Below are 26,760 nucleotides of genomic sequence, written 5' to 3'. Positions count from 1 at the left end.
GGCTCTCTCAGTTAATTTATCTGAAGATTAACCAGTTATTTAACAAGGCTGATAGTTGTGGCTCCGAAGTTGGAGATAGTATTCATCGTATTTTCGATAAATAGTCTCCCACGCCAAATACACGACTTGTCGCTTCGAGTATGTATGTATGTGTACGTATGCTACGATGCAAAAATTTTGAGCATAGAAATAAAAATTAAACAAAACAAAAAAAAAAGAAAATCAAATCCAACTTCAGGCGTTCTCCCACTTGTTTTTAAAATAAGGAATTAATCAAAACAGAAGACACGCGCCATCTTCAAAAAAGAGCCAAGTAAACAAATCATAAAACCCCCAAATCTTCACACTTCACTAAACTACTTCTGGTTTTCTCTTGTCAGTTCAAAGACATCGACGATCCTTCAGATCTACCCCCGTCACTTTTTACATTTTCTTCTTCTTCTTCTTCTTCTTCTTCTTCTTCTTCTTCTTCTTCTTCTTCTTCTTCTTCTTCTTCTTCTTCTTCTTCTTCTTCTTCTTCTTCTTCTTCATTCCGTTTTACTTCTTCTTCTATTTTCTTTCGTCTTCTTCTTTCTCACTCACTCGCCCACGCATGCAGCCATTTAGCACTGCCTAAGTTGTTTTTCAGTATCATCAGATCGAATTTCAATAATCGATATGTTTATATAAAGACGCTTACAATTTCACAAATTTAGTCGCCAAAGGATAAAACATGAGAAACTCTAAAAATTACCGATTCACACAGTCGGGTTTGAATAAATGCAGTTCTCTTCTACTTAACAATGAGTACGTTTTCATGGACTGATCTATCTATCTATCTATCTATCTATCTATCTATCTATCTATCTATCTATCTATCTATCTATCTATCTATCTATCTATCTATCTATCTATCTATCTATCCATCTATCTATCTATCTATCTATCTATCTATCCATCTATCTATCTATCTATCTATCTATCTATCTATCTATCTATCTATCTATCTATCTATCTGTCTGTCTGTCTGTCTGTCTGTCTGTCTGTCTGTCTGTCTGTCTGTCTGAATCTCTATGTATCTGTCTGCCTGAATCTCTCTATGTATCTGTATGTCTGTCTGAATCTCTCTCTCTCTCTCTCCTCTCTCCCCCACTCTCTCTATGTATCTGTCTGTCTGTTAGTCTCTCTCTCTATGTGTCTGTCTGTCTGTTAGTCTCTCTATCTATCATATGAATTGTAAGTAAGCAAAAAAGTATGTTTGCATATATGTATCTATCTACCTATCTGTCTGTCTGTATTTATGTATATACATACACAAGTACATATGTATATATCTATGTATCTATGTACCTTTCACTTGTTTCAGTCACTGGAATGCGGCCATGCTAGGGGTATCGCCTTGAAGGGTTTTAGTCGAAAAAATCGATCACAATACTTGTTTTTTGTTTTTAAAGCTGGTACTTATATTATCGGTTTCTTTTGTGGAATCTTAAGTTACAGAAATGAAAACAAATAAACACCAGTTGTCAAAGGGAGGCGAAGGACAAACACAAACGCACACTCACATGTACAACGGGTTTTATCCAGTTTCCGTCTTTGATCACCCAAAGACTCTACTAGAAGTCACTTGCTTGGGGTACCACGTAATGGAACTGAACCTGAAACCATGTCGTTGAGAAGCAAACTCTTTATAACACAGTCATCTCTGTGCCCAAGTTTGTATATGGTGGCCCCAAAGTCACTGAAAGGTTGCAATCTTTGATAATTCTTTTATTTTTTTACCCTTTTTTTTCTCTTCAGAGATTTTATGGACTAGGCCCTGGAAATTGATTATGGGAAAATATGGCACCGCACAACGCATCCAAGTGGTGAAATTGTTCTATCAAAATCAGGAGTCAATTATTCAAACCCAGAAAGCACCAAAGAGAATCACACCCCACAAAGTATACAATATGGTGTGTACTTACAGTGGATGAAATAATCGGGTTTTATTTCTTTGAGGACGATGATGGGAATGCTGTCACTGCGACTGGTGAGCGGTAGAGGTCCATGATTGAGAACGCTTTGCACCCGGCCATTCAAAATAGGCCCGATATGTAGTTTCAGCAAGGTGAGGTAACTGCTCATACCGCAAGAGAGACAATACAGTTTCTGAGGCAATATTTTGGAGAAAGAAAAGCTTCTCGTTACTGCAATGTCAACTGACTTGACCAGCACTGACTCGTGAAGGTACCTCAAGGAGAAGGTTTTGGAAAGGACACGGATGGGTGAAGCTGAAAATGAATGCCATTTAAAAGATGTCATTTTTCATGCACAATACGGATGTATGATGAAAAATGACTAATGCAAATTAATCTCCATTATTTCCTCTATATTGAATTAAAATTTCATACACCTATTTGTAAAAATAACGGAGTTATTAAAAATCAAAACCCCTCAGTGACTTTTGGACAACCCTGTATATAACGAATAAAACAAAACTATAAGAATGCGTATGTAATTTAGCTAAAAGGTTCTCAATAAATTGCAGTAGACTGTGATAAGATTTATACAGAGATGAAATCTTAGTGTTCGCTCTTCGAAGTCACCCAATTGCGCATGTCGGACTGGTGCTGATTATTTTTTTTTGTCGGTTTGTAATTATTGGTTGAATGTTCGAAACTCTCATTAAAAAAAGATGAAGAAAAAATTCTTTAACCCCCCCCCCCAGACAAATGCCATAAAATTTAGAAGCCACAAAAAAAGATGTAGTGTATTGAAGTGATAGTGTTTGTAAGAGAGAATAACGGAATGGTTAGGGTTACGGAACTTCCGAGTAAGTTTTGATTGATTGAGACGCGCGGTGAGTCATTACGAACGAAATACGAATTATGTAGCTTAATTGAGTGAGATGGGTGGAACGTTGTTGTCCAGAAAACAGATTTTAAATAACGTGGTTTGGTCGGTTGAGTGGTGTTGTAAGTTACTGCCGATAAAACAGAGAATGAACTGTGTGATTGGTTGTGATGTGTGGTGAATCATGGCCAATAAAACAGAAAGAATCTTGTAGGTTGATTGGTTAAGAAGGCTTATAAAGCAGTGCGATAATAAAATATGATAGGATTGGCTGAGATGTGAAGTGAATCATGACTATGAAACGGGGAGTGAATTATATATTGGACGAGATGTGTGGTAAGTTAGAACCCATAAAACCGGGAGCAAAGATAATGTATTATATAAATATATTGACATAATAATATAATGATGATATCGTACTGTAAGCTATGTAGCCAACCAACAAACTCCCTTATAAGAAGAATCTCTGAATACAAACTATTTCTCTAATTGTCTAACTTATTAACCAAACATGACACTCATTAACTCATTATTGCATGAGAAGCGCATGGAATCCTGAACTCAGTTGAAACCGACTCTAGCAATCAAGGCAGAGAGAAAAACCGTCAACCACTGCCAAGAGAATAATTATGGGGTATGAAAGTAAATCTATGAGGAATGCTTTAGTTACCCTAGACCAACAAACCAACCTGAGAACGAATGTGATATGAAAAAAATGAAGATCGTCTTGGCCGAATATACTGTCTCGTGGAAAGTGTTTGATGAAGTCTTTCAATGAAAGCGCGTTAAATTCGAGAATCTTTTACAAGATTGAACGGAGAAAGGTTGGCAGGTATAGTTGTTTCTAGTTAAGGTTGGCTGAACTGTTATGCAGAATTCTTACAGTCAGTGGAATGACAGGAAAACAGGAAAAGACAGCGCTCGCAGGATTAAGGAGGCAGCAGGAAAAGTCTATCGTCTGTTATGAGCAAGAAAGTGGAAGAGCTAAGCTGGAAGCCAGGAGGAAGAGGTGGGTATGGATTTAACCACCACTTCCAATGGGTCGGCAGTGGAGGGTGTTACGATTTATAGTCAAAAATTCCAATGAACATTAGATATCATCTGGTAACATGAACTTCCCATGACCAGCTTCATTCTTCGAGAAAAAAAACGAAGGGGAAGTGTCTTTTGTTTGTTCCTTCTAGAGCCATGCTTGGCTCATAAGGGCCGTTTTCCTGGTTTCATTGGCGTATAGGTTTCCTACCTGGACGGGACGTCGGTCCGTCGCAGGTGAGCTGCTAGATGCAGGAGGAAAGAGTGAGAACAAATTGTGGCGAAAGAGTCAGCAGAAGTTCGCCATTGCCTTCTGCCGGAGCCGCGTGGAGCTTAGGTGTTTCGCTCATAAACACGCACATCGCTCTGTCTGAGATTCGAACCTGCGATCCTTCGACCGCAAGTTCGCTGCTCAAACCACTAGGCCATGGGCTTCGCAGTGCCTTCTTTTAGATGTAACTATTTTCAATTTTATGAAATAGTGTAATCATAATGTATGAATATCATACAATGATATAAGATAATAATATAAAATCAAACTTGTATAATGTTATGTCAAAATACCCGTTGGATATGCGGGTATTTTGAAAATACCTCACAGAATGACGACTGTGCTTTTCATAGTTAAGGGCTACCCTTTGACAAGGCATAGTAGCCGTTCAGCCACCTTGCAAGGGATACGGCGAAGTCATGGAACTGAAGCGCAGCAGATTATGAAGAGGCAGCGGAAGAGTTAAACTGTGTTAACGGTGCTTCTTAAATTGGTGATGAACAGAGGAATCCTAGAACGGCCAGAATCACCAAGTTCTCAAGTTCTCACAAGAGAGTTACTGAAACGCATCCATAGAGGAGGCATCCACGGTTGTGTAATCGACCAATGCAAGTTTCATTATGATTGAAGTTCCCATTTCAAATTTATACTGTATCGCTCGCTGTGTTGTTGAAACAAGAGCGCATTCTGCTGAGGCTGGATGTGTTTATCGTCGAAACGTTAATCGTGTAAATTATCCTGGTTTAGCTAGCTTGCTATAGAGGCAGCTTGCCCAAAAATTCAGTTCAACGAGCAGTATAATGTACCAAATGCTACAGAAATGGGTGTACTATTTAACGAGAGAAGTACTGAGTATGAAGTAGGTTGAAACAAGATTTATTCGACTGAACTCTTGTGAGTTATCATTCAGAGTCTCTTGTTTCCGTTCATCAAGCGACTGAGGATAACTCCGGCGAGTTGTAGCTTTTGTTGGAATAAAAACTGGTAAACAAAAATATAAAAATAAAATAGACAAACCGAACAAAAATTATTAAAATAGAAACCACAAAAGGGTATTATAAAAACCAGGAAGAGCTATTGGCGTAGTGATATATAATAAGTTGTGATTGATTGAGACTATAAAGCAGCGAGTGAATTATGCACTATGATTGGTTGCTGTACTGATCGAACGGATCTATGATCAAAGGCTTTTTAACTGTAACTGTTGTGCCTTTTTGCGTATCTAGAATTCTATTGTCTACATTGCTCATTCTTTTCTGCATGGGTGGGGTGCGTTTTGAAAGAGATTTGGCTGTTATTTCTAACAGATCAAGCGAGCAGGTCGAGACTGTCTTATCGGCTCACAGTGCGATTAGTTGAGACGTGTGGTGAGTCATGATTCACAAACCAGAAAGCGAATTAAGTGGTGTGATTGGTTGAGATGTTAGATGAATCATGGCCATAAAATAGAGAGCAAATTATGCAATGTGATTGGCTGAGGTGTCGTTAAGATATGGCTTTTGGGACAGCGAAAATAATATAATATAAAATACTATAACGTAATAATATAAACATAATATAACATAAAAATATAAGCATATAACGATGAAATAAATTATATATGATGATAAAGCAGCCTATGATAATACAATAGTGTAATAATATAATGTAGTAATATAATGATAAAATAATATAATGTTATGAGAAGTAAATAGAGTAAAATAAGACAGGTGCGAAAGAGTGATAAGAAGTAATGTTTCAGAAGATGGAAATGGAAGTTCGAATAAAGAAAGTGAAAATCAACATGGAGATGTAAAATTGGTTTCAAATTTCGGCGCAAGGTCAGCAGTTTTGGGGGATGGGTAAGTCGATTACCTCGGTCACTGTGCTCAACTGTTATTTATTTTATCGACACCAAAAAGATGAAAAGCAAAATCGGCCTTGGTGGAATCTGAACTCAGGATGAAAGGACGGACGAAACGGCTCAAAACATTTTTGCCCGGCGTGCTATCGATTCTGCCAGCTTACCACCTTGATTGAAACGTAATACTGAGTGGTAGTAAGGCAACGATCTAGCAGAAACGCTAGCACACCGGGCGAAATGCTTAGCGGTATTTCGTCTGTCTTTACGTTCTGAGTTCAAATTCTGCCGAGATCGATTTTGCCTTTCATCCTTTATGGATCGATAAATTAAGTGCCCGCTGCGTACTGGGGTCGATCTAATCGACTGGTACCCTCCCCAAAATGTCGGACCTTGTGCTTAGAGTAGAAAAGAATCGTTAGCACGGGTAAAATGCTTAGCGTCATTTCGTTCGTCATTACTTTCTGAGTTCAAATTCCACCAAGGTCGACTTTGCCTTTCATCTTTTCGGGGTCGATAAAACAAGTACTAGTAGAGCACTGGGGTCAATGTAATCGACTTAGCCCCTCTCCTGTGACAAAATTTGAAACCACTAATGAGTGGTAAAGTAATTGCAGTAGAAACATTTTTAGAGAAAGACGAACTTTTGACTGCCTCTTAATCTGTATATAGGGACATGGCTTTTAATAGATTTTACATTATGAAAATGTTATTGTTGCCTGTGGCAATGTAGATTAAATGAGTCCAGAGCAACCTTTGTATGGCTAAAGTAATTCCATCTTCTAAAAGATGAACATTTACTATGACCATTTGATTGAAGCGTAATACTGAGTGGTAGTAAGGCAGTGATCTGGCAGAATCCTTAGCATACAGGGCGAAATGCTTAGCGGTATTTCGTCTGCCGTTACGTTCTAAGTTCAAATTTCGCCGAGGTCGACTTTGCTTTTCATCCTTTATGGATCGATAAATTAAGTACCAGTTGCGTAGTGAAGTTATTGGGGTTTTGTTCTTTTACTAACGGTACACACACACACATCGCGCGCGTTGGCAATATATTAATTTTTTATGAGTATTAGAACATAATTTAAAAAACTTTGCTAATTGTTTGCCGAAGTAATTTTTCAATTAGTCTAATATTGCAATGTTTTAATGCCTCGAAGTTGATATTAAAAATATAATGCGAAATTGTTATCAGATCAAATATGCTGCAAGAAAATGTTATCGCTGTAAACACAAAAATATAAACACTGTGAGTAGTCAGTTCATCGCGTTTCCCAATCAGACTGTTGGGTGCATGCATTTCGGAGTGGTTATCTGCTCTTCAGTAACAGCGAAGAGGAGATACATGAGGCAGGTCCCTCTTGACAGAAAACATTGGTTCTGTTTTTCGTACAGTTGTGCCTTATTCAATGTAAGGGATAAAGCAACGGTGAGGGAGAGAGAGAAAGAGATGGAGAGAGAGGGAAAGAAAGAAAATGAGGGAGAGAGAGAATTCCTCTGTCTTAAAGGGTAGGACAGATAGTGCTTTCTTTTAGAAGCACCTTCGTATTAAACGAAGAAGAAGTGTTTGCCAGTCTTCTTTATTTTACTGGGATGAAAATATTCATGGTTTGGACGTTAAGCCTAAGTTATTGTTGATTAATGAAGCAATTCGTGCGCACACACGCATTCGTTCCTTAATTGGTTTAAGGAACTGCATAAAATTAAAGCAGTTCTCAGAGTTATAAATAGCATTAGAGGTTTCGTAGTTGTAACGAAAATAAACAAATCATCCGAAGACGCGCAACTACGCTAGGATCAAGAAATTCTCAAATATGAGGAAATTTTATAACTGATGAACCAAGAGAAGAGATTTAAATATATTTCTATTTCTACTTATTTTTGAGTTCGTTTCCTATATACAATGTATCTGTTTGAACGTTTAACATAAATATTAAACGTAAAGTAACTTTCTTCAACCTACGTTTTCCAGTATTATGATAAATGCCGTTGTATATCTATGTAACACGTAGTTTAATTTTAAACAGGGCAAATATTATGATAATATTAAGGTAGGGAGCTGAAAGGGGTGTTAGCATGTCGTGCAAAATGCTTAGCGGAGTTTCGTACGGCTTTGCGTCCTGAGTTCAAATTCTGTCGAGTTTGTCTCTATTTTACTATAAACATATAAGCTATAACTAAACATGTACGCGAGTATATATATAAACGTAATATATATATATATACATACATATAAATCACAAACTGATAAATACATTACCGAGACGTCATTAGTTTCCTCATTATTAAATCCTGTCAACTTAAGTAATTCTACGCTTTGATAATTTAACTTTATAGTTATTAGTAAAAGTTATTATGGATATTAAAGGCTTATGTTATAAATATTATCTCTAGCGTTATTTATATCAAAGACAAATTATTTAGAATAATATTCTAGGTTATTAAAAAGACCAAGGTAATATTTTGTAGAGCTATGCAATTTGAAGGTGCATGGCTCAGCGGGTAGAGCACTGGGCTCACAATTATCAGATAGTGATTTCGAATCCTTGACCGGGCTGTGTGTTGTGTTCTTGAGCAAGACACTTTATTTAACGTTGCTCCAGTTTACTCAGCTGTAGAAATGAGTTGCAACGTCACTGCTGCTAAGCTGTGTCGGCGTATGTTTTTTTCCCCTTGGATAACATCGGTGGCGTGGGGAGAGGGGAGACTAGTATGCATGAGCGACTGCTGGTCTTCCATAAACAACCTTGCTCGGACTTGTACCTCGGAGGGGAACTTTTTAGGGTGCAATCCCATGATTATTCATGACCGAAGGGGATCTGTTTTCTAAACTTTATTTAATTAGGCATTAATTTAATCAGGATGTAACAAGAATTGGTAAATATAATTTTCTCTTAATTTCTGTGTCTGGAAGACTTCTGCTCATAGTCTTTATAAACCCTATAATGCCAGTTTGTGATTAATGCGGTTGACATCCTGCTTAAACTGAAAAGCCATCAACGGTGGGAAAAGAACAGGAGCGCAGAGGTAATTAATTAATAGCTAGTGTAGGGCTTGTGGGTTTATCACGACATTGTTAGGAGAAGAAACGAATGAATCGAGAGTGCCTGAGTGGAAGTGATTTGTAATAAGACAACTCGTTCTGAGCAGAACAGGCCATTGTAAATCATGATCGAAACGACAGAGAAATAAGACGGTACTTATGTAGACCAGATAGTGGAGCGTGTCTGCGATAATCAGTTGAATGGCCTTTCTTTGGATGAAAGATGGATGAAGCCCATGAGGACAATTTTAACAGAAGGCTCGCGTGGCAGACACGCTCAAAAGCTTTGATAACGTTGATGGGTAACAACACAAATTTCACAACATGCGCATGTTGACATTGTTTAAAAAGGATAATTAGCAGTTAAGCTGAAATGTGTCTTATTAGAGGTGTTTTCCAGCAAACATTGTGGACTGTTTCTTTAGCTAAGCAATACGAGTTAAGGGGACAGTTACGTGCTTTAGTTATATAGTAAAGTGGAGGTGCAATGGCCCAGTGGTTAGGGCAGCGGACTCGCGGTCGTAGGATCGCAGTTTCGATTCCCAGACCGGGCGTTGTGAGTGTTTCTTGAGCGAAAACACCTAAAGCTCCACGAGGCTCCGGCAGGGGATGGTGGCGAACCCTGCTGTACTCTTTCACCACAACTTTCTCTCACTCTTACTTCCTGTTTCTGTTGTGCCTGTAATTCAAAAGGTCAGCCTTGTCACACTGTGTCACGCTGAATATCCCCGAGAACTACGTTAAGGGTACACGTGTCTGTGGAATGCTCAGCCACTTGCACGTTAATTCCACGAGCAGGCTGTTCCGTTTGATCGGATCAACTGGAACCCTCGACGTCGTAAGCGACGGAGTGCCAACAACAACAATATATAGTAAAATAGCTGTAACTGCCATCACTAAATCTATTTTGGTTTAATTTAGTCAGGTTAGATGAAACTAAGGTGTAGTGGAGTAGGATAGGATCACAGCATTTCAAATAAAAAATTTATGGTGCTGATAGAGAAATTTGTGTCGAAAGGAAATGCTTATTATAATGAAAAACAATATTCGTTAGTCATTGAGTTTACTACTTTTAAATTACGTGAGGCGTATTGTACAACCATTTTTCTACATAAATTTCGGTTATCTCAACGTTATCAGAAAATAGTTAGAAACCTTCATCTAAGTAATGCCGCGTTATAATGCGAGAAATGGTCATTAAAATGGTGCTCATTAGCGGAAACCTTGGATATTCTAAGAGAAAAGTTCTTAACTAAGCTCTTTGTTATTGATCTTGTGTGGTTAGACTATTTATTAACATGACTTTAATGATTCGGTAGGTTTTCTATATCGGTTGTAGAGACCATTACTTAAATTAAGAGTAACATCTACGAAGATGACATATTAATGTTAACTTCTAAGGTTATAGCTATGCTTAAGGTTTTGATGAAAATGTCTGCGTCTTTCAAAATTCTATCCAGAATATATGGTTATAATTAGCGAAACATAGTAATCCTACATTTTGATATAATCCTCTCAAGGTATATTCACATTGTTTAAATACGCCACACGAGGCCAAACTTAAAGTTACAGTGAAGCCTTGTATATATATATATATATATATATATATATATATATATATATATATATATATATATATATATATATATATATATAAGAAATCGAGTATTTTCACCAGTAAATATTTATTACGCGTTACTTAATCCTAACAAACATACATATGTTAGGAAAAAAGGAGAATTCTCAACAACCCATGCTACAAGCTACTGACGATATCATTGGAGAGTGAAGGCTTGTTAGGGGTTAGGGGTGTACGGCTCACGATAGTAAAGTCATAAGTTCGATTGCCGACGACGAGTTGTGTTCTTGAGCAAGACGCTTTAATTCACGTTATTTATATATATATATATATAGGAAAATGTGTTGTTGAAAATGCACCTAAATTTCAAAACCTCGTGAATGTTTAAAATACATTTTTTACATATATACCAAACTAGTTTCAACAATATTTTTTGTTTATCAATGGTAAAAGTTTAAAATTAGAAAAACATCTTAGTAATTTCAACCAGAAAGCAATGTTTCACTTATAGAACACGTCTTTTATCTAACGATATATAGGATTGTATTTGGTAATAGAATTTATGTTTCATATATTAAAATAATTAAATGCAGTTTGAAAATTTCGCGACACATAATATAATCATATATGTATAAACTACACACAAGAGTTTACAAAATAAAAATTCGTTTTAAATATTGCTGCAGTAACACTGTAAACTATCTGTTATGATTGCTTCTTTATACCTTTTTGTGTATTCGTCTTCATTAGAGTTAAAGAACGAGTATTTTAGCAGTCATTACAGATCAGAATAAAGACCATTTTGAAAACTTACAAAGAACGAATATTTTAGTATAGTCTTTTTTTTAGATGCTTCAAATTTCCATTAAATTTTATTGATCTCTAAATGCTAAGTTTTCTATACGCTCTCCCTTGCAGAGACGCTCTATGGATTTAATCGTTGCAAAGTAAGTTTTTTTCGCCAGCAATAATGTAAAGGCCCTGTTGCTACCAATGCTAAGTGCATCTAATGTAATATTTCATTTTAATCTAAAAAATTAGAAATCACATTTTCTATGTATTTTTTTCAGAATATATTTATCGATTGATATACTAGAGGGAATTTCAGCCATGTTGATTTTAATGTAGAAGAGTTTAACCCTTTCACATTTCTGATGGTGTTGTTGTTGTTGTTATTAGTTTTTCTTCTTTTATATTCATTTCCATTTCTTGGCAAGTGTCTTCCTGACACCTGGGGCAAAAGAATTCAGTGTACAGGCCAAAAAAGTAAACACACCAGATCGTTAATTTACAAAATCAAATGAAGTTATGTAGAAATATTATTATTATTATTATTATTATTATTATTATTATTATTATTGTTATTGTTGTTGTTGTTGTTGTTGTTGTTGTTATTGTTATTATTATTATTATTATTATTATTATTATTATTATTATTATTATTATTATTATTATTACTTGGGGATACATTGATGTGTCTCTTCATGTAACACACAGTTATTCACTTTCGACTTTCAGTAAAATAATAAAAGTCTTTCAAATACTTAGAAAGTGATATTGATTTTGAAAATAAAAATAAACAATATGAAATAGAACACGTGATCCCCCTTTTGTTAAGCGCTCGCTCTTCGAGCTAAGTACGTGTCTCTGTTTCAATTCTCATACATGTTTCGCTTGATTTATCCTGATTTTGTTGCCTTGATTTTGGAAAATGGGTAATAAACTCGACTTTCATATCTTGTTCTCTGAAATAAGTAAAAATATTCTCTATTAAAAGATATTTATAATAAAGAACAACTCATAATTTGATGAATGATAATGTCTCAGTTCTGTTGGAAATAACAGATTTCTTTGATAAGGTGAGAATGTCAGAAAAAATACTGATTGGCAAGACTGCAGAGAATAACAATTAACGTATAACAGCAACAACTACAATAATGGTTTAAAATTTTGGTTCCAGGTCAGCAAATTCGGAGAGGGCATATGTTGATTATATCGAACCCGGTCCTCAACTGGCACTTATTTTATCGACCCCGAAGGATGAAAGGCAAAGTCGACCCCGGTGGCATTTGAACTCAGAACGTAAGGACGGATGAAATGTCGCGAAGCATTTTTCCCGGCGTGCTAACTTTTCTGCCAGCTCGCCGCCTTATAAAGTTATCCAGTTTGGTTGCGGATGTAGTCAAGTTGATTGACAAAAAAATACTTAGATGCTATTTATTTGAGTTATCGTAAAAGGATCCAAAGCTGGAAGGGATCCAAAGTTGACCTGTTAAGGCTCTTTTCTCCTCAGAGTGAAGAAACCTCATCAATTCTTCTAATCGCTCTTTCCTCGCTGATCTATGGACATCAACTCTCTACTGTAGGTACATGGCTATAATGAATTTAGTGGAAGGCGTTAGTCAATCATAACCACCCCCAGTACTTGACATTTATCATGAACAAATTGCTTGACTGCCCAGGAAAATATCCAGTAATTGAAAAACATCATTAAATAGAAATAAATATCGAAAATATTGAAGGAAAACTGCGTGCGCAGCACTTGTAAAATTTATTGCTGATAACCACGAATGATTAATGTAACACACACGTTCATGATATTCAATCTAACACCACGTGTAAATTGATTCCGTTCTTCACCACAGTATAAAACAATTACACATTATACAAATATATAACGTATCGTTCAACTTAAAGTGAAGAAAAGGGGGAACGAGCGCTTTGAATGATAAATGGCGCATGCGTGCAGAACTTGACATCGCCCAAAGCATATAAGTCGGTATCTGGACAAATATGATATCAATCTTAACAAAGCGCCGGAATTTATTCTTCAAGTCTTGCAAATAAAACAAATAGAAAATTCATGAATGGATTCGAGGGAAATATGTTTCTGTTTGGCGACTTTCGACCGCCCCCTAAACTACGACAATGTACTTGTATGAAATTTGAATTTAAATGTAACACAAAGCCTCAGAAGAATAGTAAACTTAAAAAAGATATGCTCTCAAAATGAAAGAAATATCATTAACGTAAATAGAAGATTTAAAAGGAAGAAAGAAAGACTATAAAACCAAAGTAACAAAACAGAAAAAAAAAATGGACTCACAGAAATACCATTGAGAAAGTAAATAACGCAGATAGAACTAGTAAGTACAAAACCAAACAGACCGAAATCTTAGAACATCTACAGAGTATAACTAACAAAAAATAACTTGAACAAAACTATAAATGAAGAGAAATGAAAGAAAAATTAAGAATAGGAAACCATAACAATCTAAAGACAGAAATAATTCAATAATGGCAAAGAACAGAATATCTTTCAATGGACCAAAGTAAGAAATTCTCAACAATAAAAAATACAACCTGCAACCTGAGAAACTTGTAATTTATAAAACAGACGCTATGTCATTATCATAAGGCTGAATAAGATAATATATGCAACATCTATTGGTTCCGTTACTGTCTCTGTTTTCTAGTTACTCAGGGCAGGAAACCCTCAAGAGGATCTTATTGATATAAGCGTAATATGTTCCTGGCTTTAAGGGTGTCGCGAAAGGCCTGGTTGGACGCCCAACCATCTGAGTTCTTTTACAGGGCTTAGAAAAGCTGAAGGACCGCTGCAATAAGTGTGTGAATTTGAGAGGGAAATGTGTTGAATAAAATCATAATTAACTGATCCTCCTGTATTTTCTTTTGCTCAAAGCCAAGAAGTTTTCAGCATCCCTTCATAGGATATCTACTCCGTATCATTTATCTCATTGCATTTTCCTGTACTCTCAACAGGGAACAGTTCTGCAATTTCTCTATGGTCTCCATCCAATCATATGTTGGTTTGTCTGTTTCGACGTTTACAATCTGCCCGTTTTTGCATCAGAAAAATGAAGACACACCAAAGATGAATGTCGTCACTAATAAATATCTCTTACTTTGACTCTTGTGGTGTCTGCTCTCCATCAGTATTGTGACACTGGTTTGTAGGCAGTTGTGTAACGCACTAGCTATGTCTGTCTTTTTTTCTTAAATTCTATCTTTTGCTTTGAATAATTACGCATATTGTTCCATTGTATCTGTCTCAAGCGACTGAGCATATGCTATTCCATACGTTTATCAAAATCTCTGGTAATTACTCTTTGCTAAGCGTGATAAAAATCATAATATCTATGCAGAGGTAAATTATTTTCTCTTTAACGTTGTTCAATAAGGGGCAAAGGTATTGGTCCATCGTACTTTATCACGCAGCTTTTCCAAGCAGACTTTTTCTCCGAAGGATAATCCAGACTTAGGATTCACTCTCTCGAAATTTACGCGGGGGTCTAATGCCGCTCTTGTTATCATTAATCGAATCTTTAAAAATCTTCAGAATTGTTTTATGCCAGGAAATTCTTATTTGTTACTTGCAACATAAATACATTTTTCTTTTTGCTTCTGTCTGTTGTCTGCAAAAAAACAGACTTGTCTTCATGCGAAATTTTTTTGATGCTTTTAAATACTGCTTTGTTTGTTTACGACTACCAGAAGAGAAAAATTACTCTGTCGCAAATTGAAGTATTTTTTGTTATTTAAAAAAAATCCAAACGCGTAAGAATTAATGCAATCAATTAAATTTGCATTGTCTCTCTATCTGGAAGTTCCTCTTTAAAAATGTCTTTCCATCTAGTTTCATTAGGTAAAAATCCACCATTTGGTAGAGCTAAAAGAAATACGTAGAGTAGCTAAAAACGTAATACTAATAATGATGAAGGCAATAATAATAAATCTTTCTATTCTAGACACAAGGCCTGTAATTTTGTGGGGAGAGGAAATAGTTGATATTATTGACCAAGTGCTTGATAGGTACTTAATTTTATCGACTCTAAGTTGATTCCAACAGGAATTGAGCTCAGATCGTAAAGATCTGGAAGAAACACCACCAGGTATTTTGTCCCACATTCTAAGGATCCGTCTTACTCACCACTTTATCGTAATAATAACAGTTTCATGTTTTGACACAAGGCCAGCGATTTTAGGAGAGTGGGGTAAGTCGATTACGTCCGACCCAGTACTCAACCGTTACTTATTTTATCGACCCTGGAAGGATGAAAGACAAAGTCGGCCTAGGCGGAAATAATAATAATAACAACAGCAGTAATAATAACAACAACAACAACAATAATGATGCGGTACCAGGCAGTGGCTCTCATGGCTTCTGATCTTAACTGATTGGAAGCGTTATCATGTACATCGTTTTGTCTTGGTATAAAAGCTGGGCTACAGCATATATTCTGCTCAATACCACAGATTTGCTTGTCAGTTGCTTGACCTTAACCAGTTGAGCATGTCTCTTAGTAGCTGAGGATATGTGCATCTCTGATCACGAGCAGAAGTAGTGGGGGAGCATCATAGCCATGTGCTGAGAGGAATTCTTTGGGGTTTGAAGAATTCATCCCTGAAAACATGGGTGTTTTGTTCATCATACTTAAAACAAACATTATTCTGGAAAATTTTGAGCGGGATGGGCTACTTGACCTGAAGAAAATTCTAACTGGGTCCCACCTTCAAGGTGATGCGCTGTTTATCTTGATATGAGATCACCATGTCGCGCACATATGGTTGTGATGCATGTGTCCGGTGTACCTTTATCAGACAGGTAGTCATGATGGGTATATTTGGCTTCGTATATTTTACCCGGGTGTCACTTTGATGGCATACACTGCTTTCTCACTCAATAATAATAATAATAATAATAATAATAATAATAATAATGGTTTCAAGTTTTGGCACAAGGCCAGTAATTTCGGGGGAGGGAATAAATAGATTACATCGACCCAGTGATCAACTGGTACTTATTTTATCGACCCCGAAAGATGAAAATCAAAGTCGACTTAGGCGGAATTTGAACTCAGAACGTAAAGACACATGAAATACCGCTAAGCATTTTGCCCGGCGCGCTAACCTTTCTTATTTCTTTATTGCCCACAAGGGGCTAAATATAGAGGGGACAAACAAGAACAGACAAAGGGATTAAGTCGATTACATCGACCCCAGTGCGTAACTGGTGCTTACTTTATCGACCCCGAAAGGATGAAAGGCAAAGTCGACCTCGGCGGAATTTGAACTCAGAACGTAGCGGCTGACGAAATGCAGCGAAGCATTTCGCCGGGCGCGCTAACGTTTCTGCCAGCTCGTTGCCATTAACACAACGCATATTATACACACAGCACGCAATACAAACACTAACAAAACAAGCGACTCAAGCGAAATCTCATAACATAACAAACTGATGCAAATACAATAACAACACCAACGAAACAAGAACACACACAATGCTGCACACTCTTCAGGAACACGGAGATAAAGCAGGTGATGCAATAGAAAGCGATGCTGTAGGAACCTGAAACTATCGAACAATAACAATGATGGTGATGTTGACTATGATGATGAATTCTTATTCAAACGCTTTGAAATTAGTTGTCATTGAACTGGTTAGATTTATATATCGTACATACACATATATATATACACACGTATATATATATATATATATTATTCATTACCTTATTTCTGAACTTTGTTATAAACTTCTTAATTTAGACAGAAGATTATCTTTACAATGTGGTAATCATTTATCGCACATTTTATTTCATTTGACCTGCCGTATCTTCCGTACGTCCTTAATTATTCAACTACTGCTATTGAGATCAACACAAAAAACCCCCATCAGTTTCAGTAATCTCATACTATCAATGCTGGAACGCTAATATAGGTTAGAGGCCAATCTTATTTCTCTGAAAATATAATATTAGCCATATGTGCAACTGTGTCTTTAATTACTTGCTATATTGGTTCGGCTTACATACAATTAAATAGGCTTAATCATTTTATAATCATACAACGTAACATTTTATCAGCTTTCAGTGCAGTGACAATCAGCAGCAGCGCTTAGGGCACTTCCATTAAAACGCCCATCATTTTTCTATTCTCGAGGCAAAGACAACAGACGATATTCTATTTCCAATAAATTGCTTTGATCGAGCATTTTTATTTATGTTGGAAAATTGACTTATTAATTTAGAATTGCACCGAAATTATCTCTTAGAGGTTTTGCTATGTAATTGGATGTTGCTATAAAGACCCAATGAGTTTTCAAATATCAACACGTATAAAGACGCGCGCGTGCACACGCACACATATATATTAGCGAAATTGTTCGAACTTGTAAATGAAACAAATCAGCAATTGATAAATTCCTAATTCGATGTTTAGTAAGAAAACTGTTTCTAATTGAATCTTTGTGAATTTTTCGTATTGTCAGGACACAGGAATTTCTCTGTGGTTACAAAGTTTGCTTGGCTCCACATGGTTCTGCGCTATGTTCTGGACGGCACTATGAGTAAAATGCTTTCTTTTGTAGTCTCAATTTTTGAGTTGAGAATTGTAGCATGGAACTGTGAAAACCCATCGAAATGATCTCTGTCTGTCTGTCTATCTATCTGACTGGCTCCCTCTCTCTTTCTCTTTATCTCCCCCTCTCTCTCTCTCACACACACATATGTACATAAATGTCCCTAGATACGCTGAAACCGATGAGTTCCCCGTAAGTCCTTTTACGACTAAAAAGCACATCGTCTCTTTCTAACATGTGTATCGAGTACTCATTCAAACCATGGTCTTCCCAATTCCATACCACACACACACACACACACACACACATTTATATATATATATGTAGTGAGAATTTACAAAAAAACAAGACGAAGACGGGTGTGTAAACAAGAAACAGATGTATTAATTTAACGCTCGGGAAGTGAGAAAATCTTTTACCTTTCGAGCCTACGTTATTCGACAGAAAGGAACACAAAAATAAACAGGGAGAGAAAATAGAAAATATGTACATATATGTATGTGTGTTTTCGTACATGGAACTTTCGCAGGTGCATAGGATGCAAACACCAGCGGGAAAACAAAAAATCCAGTGACTCTCAAACGAAGTCTCTTACGAGACTTGTTCTTCACCGCGTTGCATAAATACTTTTGTCACGTTCACCGTCAAAAATACAACTGAATCAATGATTGAGTAACTGGAAACCTGGAATCAATGGTGCTATTGTTCACCACTGTCAATGTAAGATAATAAAAATGGAATTACATATGTAAAAGTTTTGCAGTCTAAAAATAAAACCTACTATGTTGAATTGTGTCAAATTACATATTTGTTATCATTTTTTGTAACTCTGAATTAGAAAATTCATAAAGCAGAGTTTTAGATTTGCAAGTATATTTTTTAGTCATTGTATTTACATTTTTGGTGCTGTCCAGAATCATTTCTAAGAGGAAGGCAGACGGTTGCGTTTGCTTGCCGGGTTGATAGAGTGGTGGCTAAAAGATTAAAGAATTCCTTGGCAACTTTGGGTAGCTGGTTCAGTGAGAGAGAGAGAGAGAGAGAGAGAGAGTGAGAGCAAGAACGAGAGAACAAGGGGAGAGAGAGAAAGAGGGAGAAAGAGAAACAAAGAGAGATACACACACACAGAGGGAGAGTAGGAGAGTGAAGGAGGGAGAAAGAGAAACAAAGAGAGACACACACGCACAGGGGGAGAGTAGGAGAGAGAGAAAGAGGGAGGGAGAAAGAGCGAAAGAGAAAGAGAAAGAGAGAGTGAGAGGAAGTGAGAGAGAGCAAGGGGGAGAGAGAAAGAGGGAGAAAGAGGGAGAAAGAGAAACAGAGAGAGAGATACACAGGGAGAGTAAGAGAGCGAGAGGGAGGGAGAGAGAGTGAGAAAGAGAGATAGAGTCAACTCTTCCCGAGTACTTCATTCGTTTCGTCTTTTATGCACCTTGAAGGGATGAAATACAAAATTGGTCTGGGCGGAATTTGAACGCAGAGCACAGAGAACTGGAAAAATGTTGTGAAGTGATCTACCCGACTCATGAACAACTCTTTCACAATTTTCCGCTTCGTGGTAGACTTCATTCGGTATCAGGCAGTCAGCTGGTTCCTGTAACAACATTTGGTTCATGCAATTGATTCTTGAATCCTCTCTTTGCATTGGCACAGATATGTCTCTGTACCAAGAAGTTCCTTTCACGACCCCGTGGGTTTGATCACAATGCACAACACCTTCAGCAAGTGTCTTCTTCAATTATAGCTTCGGATGTACCAGAGGGAGAGATAGAGATAGATAGATAGAGAGAGGGAGAGAGAGAGAGAGAGAGAGAGAGAGAGAAGACAAAGAGCGATAGAGAGAGAGAGTGAAAGAGAGAAAAATGGAGAGAGAGTGAAATTTGGTTGATATCTACTTTGAGAAGTTACCTCAAAACACACACACACACATATATATATGTATATGTATGTATATATATCTATATATATATGCATGATACATACACATTTACCCTGTGAAAACGTATCGTCATTATTTTTTAATTTTTCATACATATAAACACAGAATAAAATTATTCTCCATTTATGTTAATAGTTAAACTTGTAATTACACAATATATATATATATATATATATATATATATATATATATATATATATATATATATATATATATATATATATATATATATATATATATATATATATATATATATTAGAATAGTTTGACGTATTTTCAAATTTTTTCTGTCTGTCTATATATCTGTATTTGTGTGTGTGTGTGTGTGTGTGTGTGTGTGTGTGTGTGTGTGTGTGTTTAAATCAGAGTCAAATTTATGTGTAACTTATTGAATTTATCAATTCAGTATCAAACTGAAATAATTACTTCAGTCGATAAGATCGATGAAACCAATAAAAGAAGTAAAGAACTGAATTGCTGAAACCAACTACCAGAATGATCGGAGTAACTTACCGATCTAATCATTACTCGGAAATGGCGTGTAGCTTGTTAATTTACAATAAACATTTTTCTCATCGAGATAACAAAATGTAATTTTCTTTAAACGAAAAATATATTTGAAATTACGCTATGCCTGCAACACACACACACACACACACACACACACACACACACACACACACACACACACACGCACGCACGCACACACACACACACGCACACACAAAAAAAGGAAAAAAGATGAGATGGATACGGTAGAACGCTTTTGCCCATAGGGATTCTAAATTGCGGTGACGTAGCGCTAAATGTTTTTAAACTTTAGAATTAAGCACAGATTTTCCTTTTTAATGAACAATTAATTTGTTTGCAGTAAATCTAAAAAGCAGGAACGTTGCAGACACAATGTTGAAAAATAAGCGAACTTAGCTATATCCAAGTTAAATTTTATGCATATATTTTTGTGCTGGTATTCTTGTATTTAATGACCAATGTTAATTAAGAATATTGTAGCATTTATTCTCAATCGACTTGATTACAAATGTGTAACATCGATTTTTGAAGCGTTAACCGTTAAATTCGAATAAACAGCACTGTAAAAACGATCCCAGATTTGTAGGTAAGACCAAATGGGAGGTTGTAGTCTTCATGTTTTTCCAAATGTATTTTTTCTGCTACAGGCACAAGGCCTCAAATTTTTGAAGAGGGGTAGGGGTAGTTGTTTATATCGATCACAGTACATGACTGGTACTGATTTCAACGGCCGCAAGAAGATGGAATGTAAAGTTGACCTCGGCGGAATTTGAACATGACTAACCAAATATACAATTTCAACTATTTTATAGAAAGAGAGATATAATTAAGTTTTTGATTATATAACGATAGTTTCAGGATTAAATTGTGTAAGTGAAAACTAAGATATGGAGAAGTTTGATATATTAGTTTCAAATTTTGGCAAAACTTCGGAGAAAAAGGTTAGTCAATTACATCAACTCCAGTGTTCAACTGGTACTTTTTATTTATCGTCCTCGAAATTATGAATAGCAAAATCTACCCGGCGGCATTTGAATTCAGAACGCAAAGACGGACGAAATGCTGCTACTTCTCGCTCAAATGGTATCAGATTTTATCGGTATGTTTAATGTTTTATGTTTTTCCTTTTGATCAATAAATCTTATTTCACTCAACGTTAAGCCTGTTTATTTTCATTTGTCTAGATTATGTAGTTCCTCAGATATTTACATCTCAGATGATCTAAAACTTTTCGAAAGACCCTGTATCATGGATAATGAATATTTAATTTCTATATCATAACAAATAATCAAATAAAATATGGTAAGTTCTGGTTTCCATGGCATAGGAATTTAAAAACGTTTTACACTTTGCCAAAGAAGTAATCTACTTTGTAACAGCTTCGATAATAAGCCAAATGAGGTGGTATGAGTATTGAATTTATCAGATAAAATAAGTGATTATCACTTATATAATTAAGGATCATAGGGTGTTAAATCAAAAGTGGGGTTCAACGCAAATAGTAATACAATAAATAAATGAGAATTTTATTAAACTTGATTTTGAAGTTTAAACGGTGTCGATGTTTTTAAAGCAAGGATACTAAATTCGCAACAATTTTATGATTAAAACATCTCAAAAAATATGATGGAATGTCCAGAACACCAAATCCAATGTGTTTTTTTAATTTCATTTGGACAGGTGTGTGGTAAGGTGTTTGCTTGCAAATCACATGGTTCGAGGTTCAGCCCCACCGTGTCAAATCTTGGGCAAGTGTCTTCTAATATAGCCTTGTGAGTGGATTTAGTAAACGGAAGTAAAAGAAGCCCATCGTATACACACACACACACACACACACACACACACACAAACAACAACACACACACACATACACATTTACGTCCCCGTAAATTAGCGATTAAGAGACCAATACAATAACTATTAAGCTTTAAAAAAATAAGTACTGGAGTAAATTTATTCGACTGAAAATTCCTCGAGGCGGTGCTCCAACATGGCCGCAGTCTAATGACTGAAACAAGTAAAAGATAAAAGATAGTGGAGTGCAATTTGAGAAAAATTTAGTTGTTATCTCTAGCAAAGAGTGTACTCACATAGGGACCTGTTGGTTCGAAATAAATCAGTAGAAAAGACGGTGCTATTTTCCGCAAAATGAATGCAACGAAGCCGCTTGATCGTAGCTTCTTATCTATAGCAAATATTATTAAATTATATGTATGAGAGGAAATATATTCTTTGTAAGATTGATGTCTACCATTGGTTGGAAAAGAAAGCACTCCCAAGAAACCAATAGATCTAGTATTATCGGAATACATTCTTAATCTGAATAGAATATAAACTAGATGGCTCTTTGGCAGAGAGTTTTGTTCCTGCTTAAAGAAGTTAAGAGATGAATAGAACTATAGTATACAAGGTAAGACTTACCAGAACATCTCATATACGACTTCCCAGGAAATAGAATTATATGTATAGAATATATTTCCAGAGGGGAAAATATTTCCTATAATACATTCTTTATTGTATGGTAAGCATAAAGTTTGTATATCGAAAACGTCATACAAAAAAATAAGATGGCTGCTGGAAATAATAATCAAATCTCCCTTAAATCTCATCATAACGAGTTAAAAAAAAGAGACGTCGATAATATATTAAATACATTAAGCATGAAAAATAAGATGTAGCCTTTGATCATAAGTCTGATTTTGAGCTAAAATCAATAATGGCAGCATTGGATCTGACCACTTATTCTTGTCGTTTAGCTCCATTTCAATTCTGACGAAACTAATTTATGCTCAAAGACATTCCAGCCGTGACCATCTTGTATTTTTAGATGTATAGGATTAATTTTATATCTTTTCCACTTTTAAGTCAGTAGCGTGTGATTTGAGGAAGATTTAACTTCTATTTTTAGCAGGCCATGCAAGTACGTACATGCCACCTTAGTGGCTCGTTGTAACATCTAATGAATAATTGTCAAATCATACATGGAAGACGTCCGTATGGAAATCAGTAAATGAATGAACGATAAGATTAAATATTGAGGCAAAAAATATATATGAGAAGGTATTGTATTTGGTTCTCTGTGAATGTGCGAGAATGTAACTACTTTCGAGTTAGTTTAGTAAAAAAGTGGTTAAAACTTGAAGTAACTGGAGTTTGGAGCAGGAATCCAGATTGTTTATATAACGATATAAGCATATATATTTACTTAAAGTGAATTATTTCTAGTTTATGAGATAACTGGTTATGAATGCACTGATTCATAAATTGCAAGATGTTAAGCAATGTGTCGATAATATTTAAAAGAAAGAAGGCGGCAGAATTGTTAGCGTATCGGACAAAATGTTTTGCGGTATTTCATCCGTTTTTATGTTCGAAGTTCGAATTCCACCGAGGTCGACTTTGTTGTTCATGCTTTTGGAGTCGATAAAATAAGTACTAGTTGAGCGGTGGGGGGGGGGGGGTCGATGTATTCGGCTTAACCCTTACCCTGACTTGCTGGCCTTGTGACGAAATTTGAAACCAATATTTAAAAAGAAAGAACAATGAAAGAAGAGGAATCAAAACCAGGATACATACATAGAAATAAGCTAAAAGGGATTTTAACCTCAGATGAAAAGTCCTGGTTCCAAAATACGTTCCAAAATTCAGCAAAAGATGCACTCTCAGACCCCAGGATAATGTCGGCATAAAATTAGTATGTTTAAGTAATCTAGTTGTTATGTTGAATTTGTAAAGGTTACGAGTCACCGGAACCGTCAGAGAGTCGGAGGAAATATATTTCCGTATTTATTCTAAGTTCAAATTCCGTCGAGGTCAATTTTACCTTATATTCTTCGAGGGTCGACAAAATAAATTACCAATCAAGTATTGTGGCTGATGGGATCGCCTAACACTTCCTCTCAAAACTCTTGGCTGCGTCCTCAATCAGAAACCATTATATCAAAGTTGTCATATTTCTTTATTACATCAAATCTTGACCAATGATATGTAAATGAACAATACAAACAGAAAAAAAATCAACTTCAGGTATTTCCGTGGTTTAATTTTTTTTTCAATCTGAGAGGATGAAAGATTAAGTCGGTCTGGTGTCATTTAACATCAATACCTTGAGAAAGGACACACTCCTTGTAAATCCTTAAGACTTGTTTATATTATTCGATCACTTTTCTCAAAAAAACTATATTTTTTACGGAGATGTACTTGCATAGCAAGTGACCTGATCTGAGATCGTGTGCTGGAACGAAAACAATTGCAGCGTGGAAGGTGTTTATAAGCCGTTTAAAATAACACACAAAATCCGTTAGATTCACTTCAACATTTAAATTTAATTTGTCAAAATATTTTCGTCGCTTTGAGATCGCGACCTGTTCACTGACAAAATTCTGTGCTGCACAGAATTTTGTCAGTGAACAGGTCGCGGTCTCAAAGCGACGAAAATATTTTGGTAAATTAAATTTAAATGTTGAAGTGAATCTAACGGATTTTGTGTGTTATTTTAAATGGCTTATAAACACCTTCCACGCTACTATATTTTTTGTTATTTCTTTTACCATCATTGCTCTCAGTTTGTAATAATTATTAGCCTAAAATATCCCCAATGACTTGGTTCCCGAAATTTACGTGACTACATTCATAGCATTAATTTTTCATAGGTTTACTTTAACGGTTGTTAAGCCATATTAGATGCAACAGAAATTTCTATTGGAATATGAAGAAAGCATTACTCTTGAGCAATGTCAATATCTTCAGCTAATCGAACATAGGATATTTTATTATTAAATGCATTAAGATGTCCTGGCCGAGTCACACATTAAGCAAACTGTTATCGCTTCGAGCGATACAAATCTTAGGATGTCATACAAATTCTAAACAGCTTAGACAAAATTTCTTAATCCAACTAAAACAGCAAAAGCTTAGGAATAACGAGAGGATAAGATCATACTAGAATACAGGATGAAGAACAAAAGTTGGTTGGCCTTTGCAGACAAGAATGCAGAATGGTTTTATAACTGGCCAAAAGATTTAGTATGGAATACTTTCAATTTTGCGAAAAGACAGATTCATTTGGTGATCATAGAGACTATAGATTTTATTTTGTTTGAAAGATAATTACAATTGTTTCTACTGCATTTATCAGTAGAAAGATGATGATAGCTGGGGGAAGTTGTTATAAACAACTGGAGAGGGACACATAGTGTAGGGCTTTGAAAAAGGTGCACACTTTGAGGGAATGGGAGACTGACGCACACATTCTACGGCCAGGGGAAGAGGGTGTACACTGTAAGACTAAAGAAGAAGGGATGTATATTGTAGGGTTGGAAGAGGATGCATACGCTCCCGGCTTAGAGGAAGTGAAGGAACATTATAGTGGTGCGAAAAAGGGAACACATTTCAGAGCAATATGCGAAGAAGGGAACATATTACCGTGCAAGCGCCTGCAATTCTTTTATCCAATTCAGTTTCTTGCTTCCAATCGTTCGTGAATACTTCTGTTCCACTAACGCGTGGAGTGCATTGGAAGACTTTCCTGAGAGGAACAATGTCTCAGTCTTCGCAACACTAATTCTCATCCCTGCCCTGCAGCACTTGACAGTGAACCCTTTCAGTGCATGCTAAAGATCACCTTTTGATGATCCAAGTAGCAACATGTCTGCAAATATCATACCACCGATCCTACACCAACCGATTATGATGTCACTTCCGCTGCGGTTGCGCATGTCAATCCGGTTCATGAAAGTTATGAAAAGGAAAGGTGACAGTACGTACCCCTGTCAAAGTCGTTCACCCACGTTAAAAGCTTTCGTCTTAGTACCATTTTTCCGAACACAAAACATCTGAGCAGGCCTTCGAAAAATCGCGAAGATATTGCCAAGAATTGTATCCTTGCTTTGTAGACCTCGATGAGGCATAAAGACATACTGTGGAAGGTTTTGCTAGGGTTTGGGATTAATGGTCAACTTCTGGATATGCAGTTGTTACGAGAGAGCGAAGGTTATCAGGCAGTTATAGATATGCAGATAACACAATAGACCACCACATAGTATAAAATTGTTATAGATAAGCGGATATTAAGAGAAATAACCAGAAATTGTAAGATTTAATGTTTCTTAAGACTGAAGATTTTTTTTTCGATGATGTATGTTGATTATCAGTAAAGGAAGCGTAGGACTATATATGTCTATTGACTGTGCCTTGGCACTTCGGGAAATTTTACCAGGTGCTCAGTGGTTCCTGATGTTTCATTACGTTTCACTGGAGCTTAAAATATTAATTTTTAAAGAGATAAAAAACCTCAGATCTTTTGGATCTGTAAAACTGATTGTATCGATCTCTAGT

The 26,760-nt window shown here is 36.1% G+C and overlaps 1 long non-coding RNA gene across 1 annotated transcript; it reads right to left on the bottom strand.

Annotated features, from left to right (window-relative positions):
• Positions 1–12,146: 12,146 nt before the first annotated feature.
• On the bottom strand, positions 12,147–26,074 carry LOC149136868 (uncharacterized). The gene is made up of 2 exons (XR_016237837.1): positions 25,849–26,074; positions 12,147–12,324 (listed from the first exon to the last, which is right to left on the bottom strand). It is a non-coding gene; the product is annotated as an uncharacterized LOC149136868 (long non-coding RNA).
• Positions 26,075–26,760: the final 686 nt, after the last annotated feature.

This window comes from Octopus bimaculoides, chromosome 2, assembly GCF_046866305.1.
Source record: "Octopus bimaculoides isolate indiv1 chromosome 2, ASM4686630v1, whole genome shotgun sequence".
Taxonomy (NCBI): domain Eukaryota; kingdom Metazoa; phylum Mollusca; class Cephalopoda; order Octopoda; family Octopodidae; genus Octopus; species Octopus bimaculoides.
The sequence above is the reverse complement of the archived record's forward strand: the minus strand, read 5'-3'. Positions and strand labels throughout refer to the sequence as shown.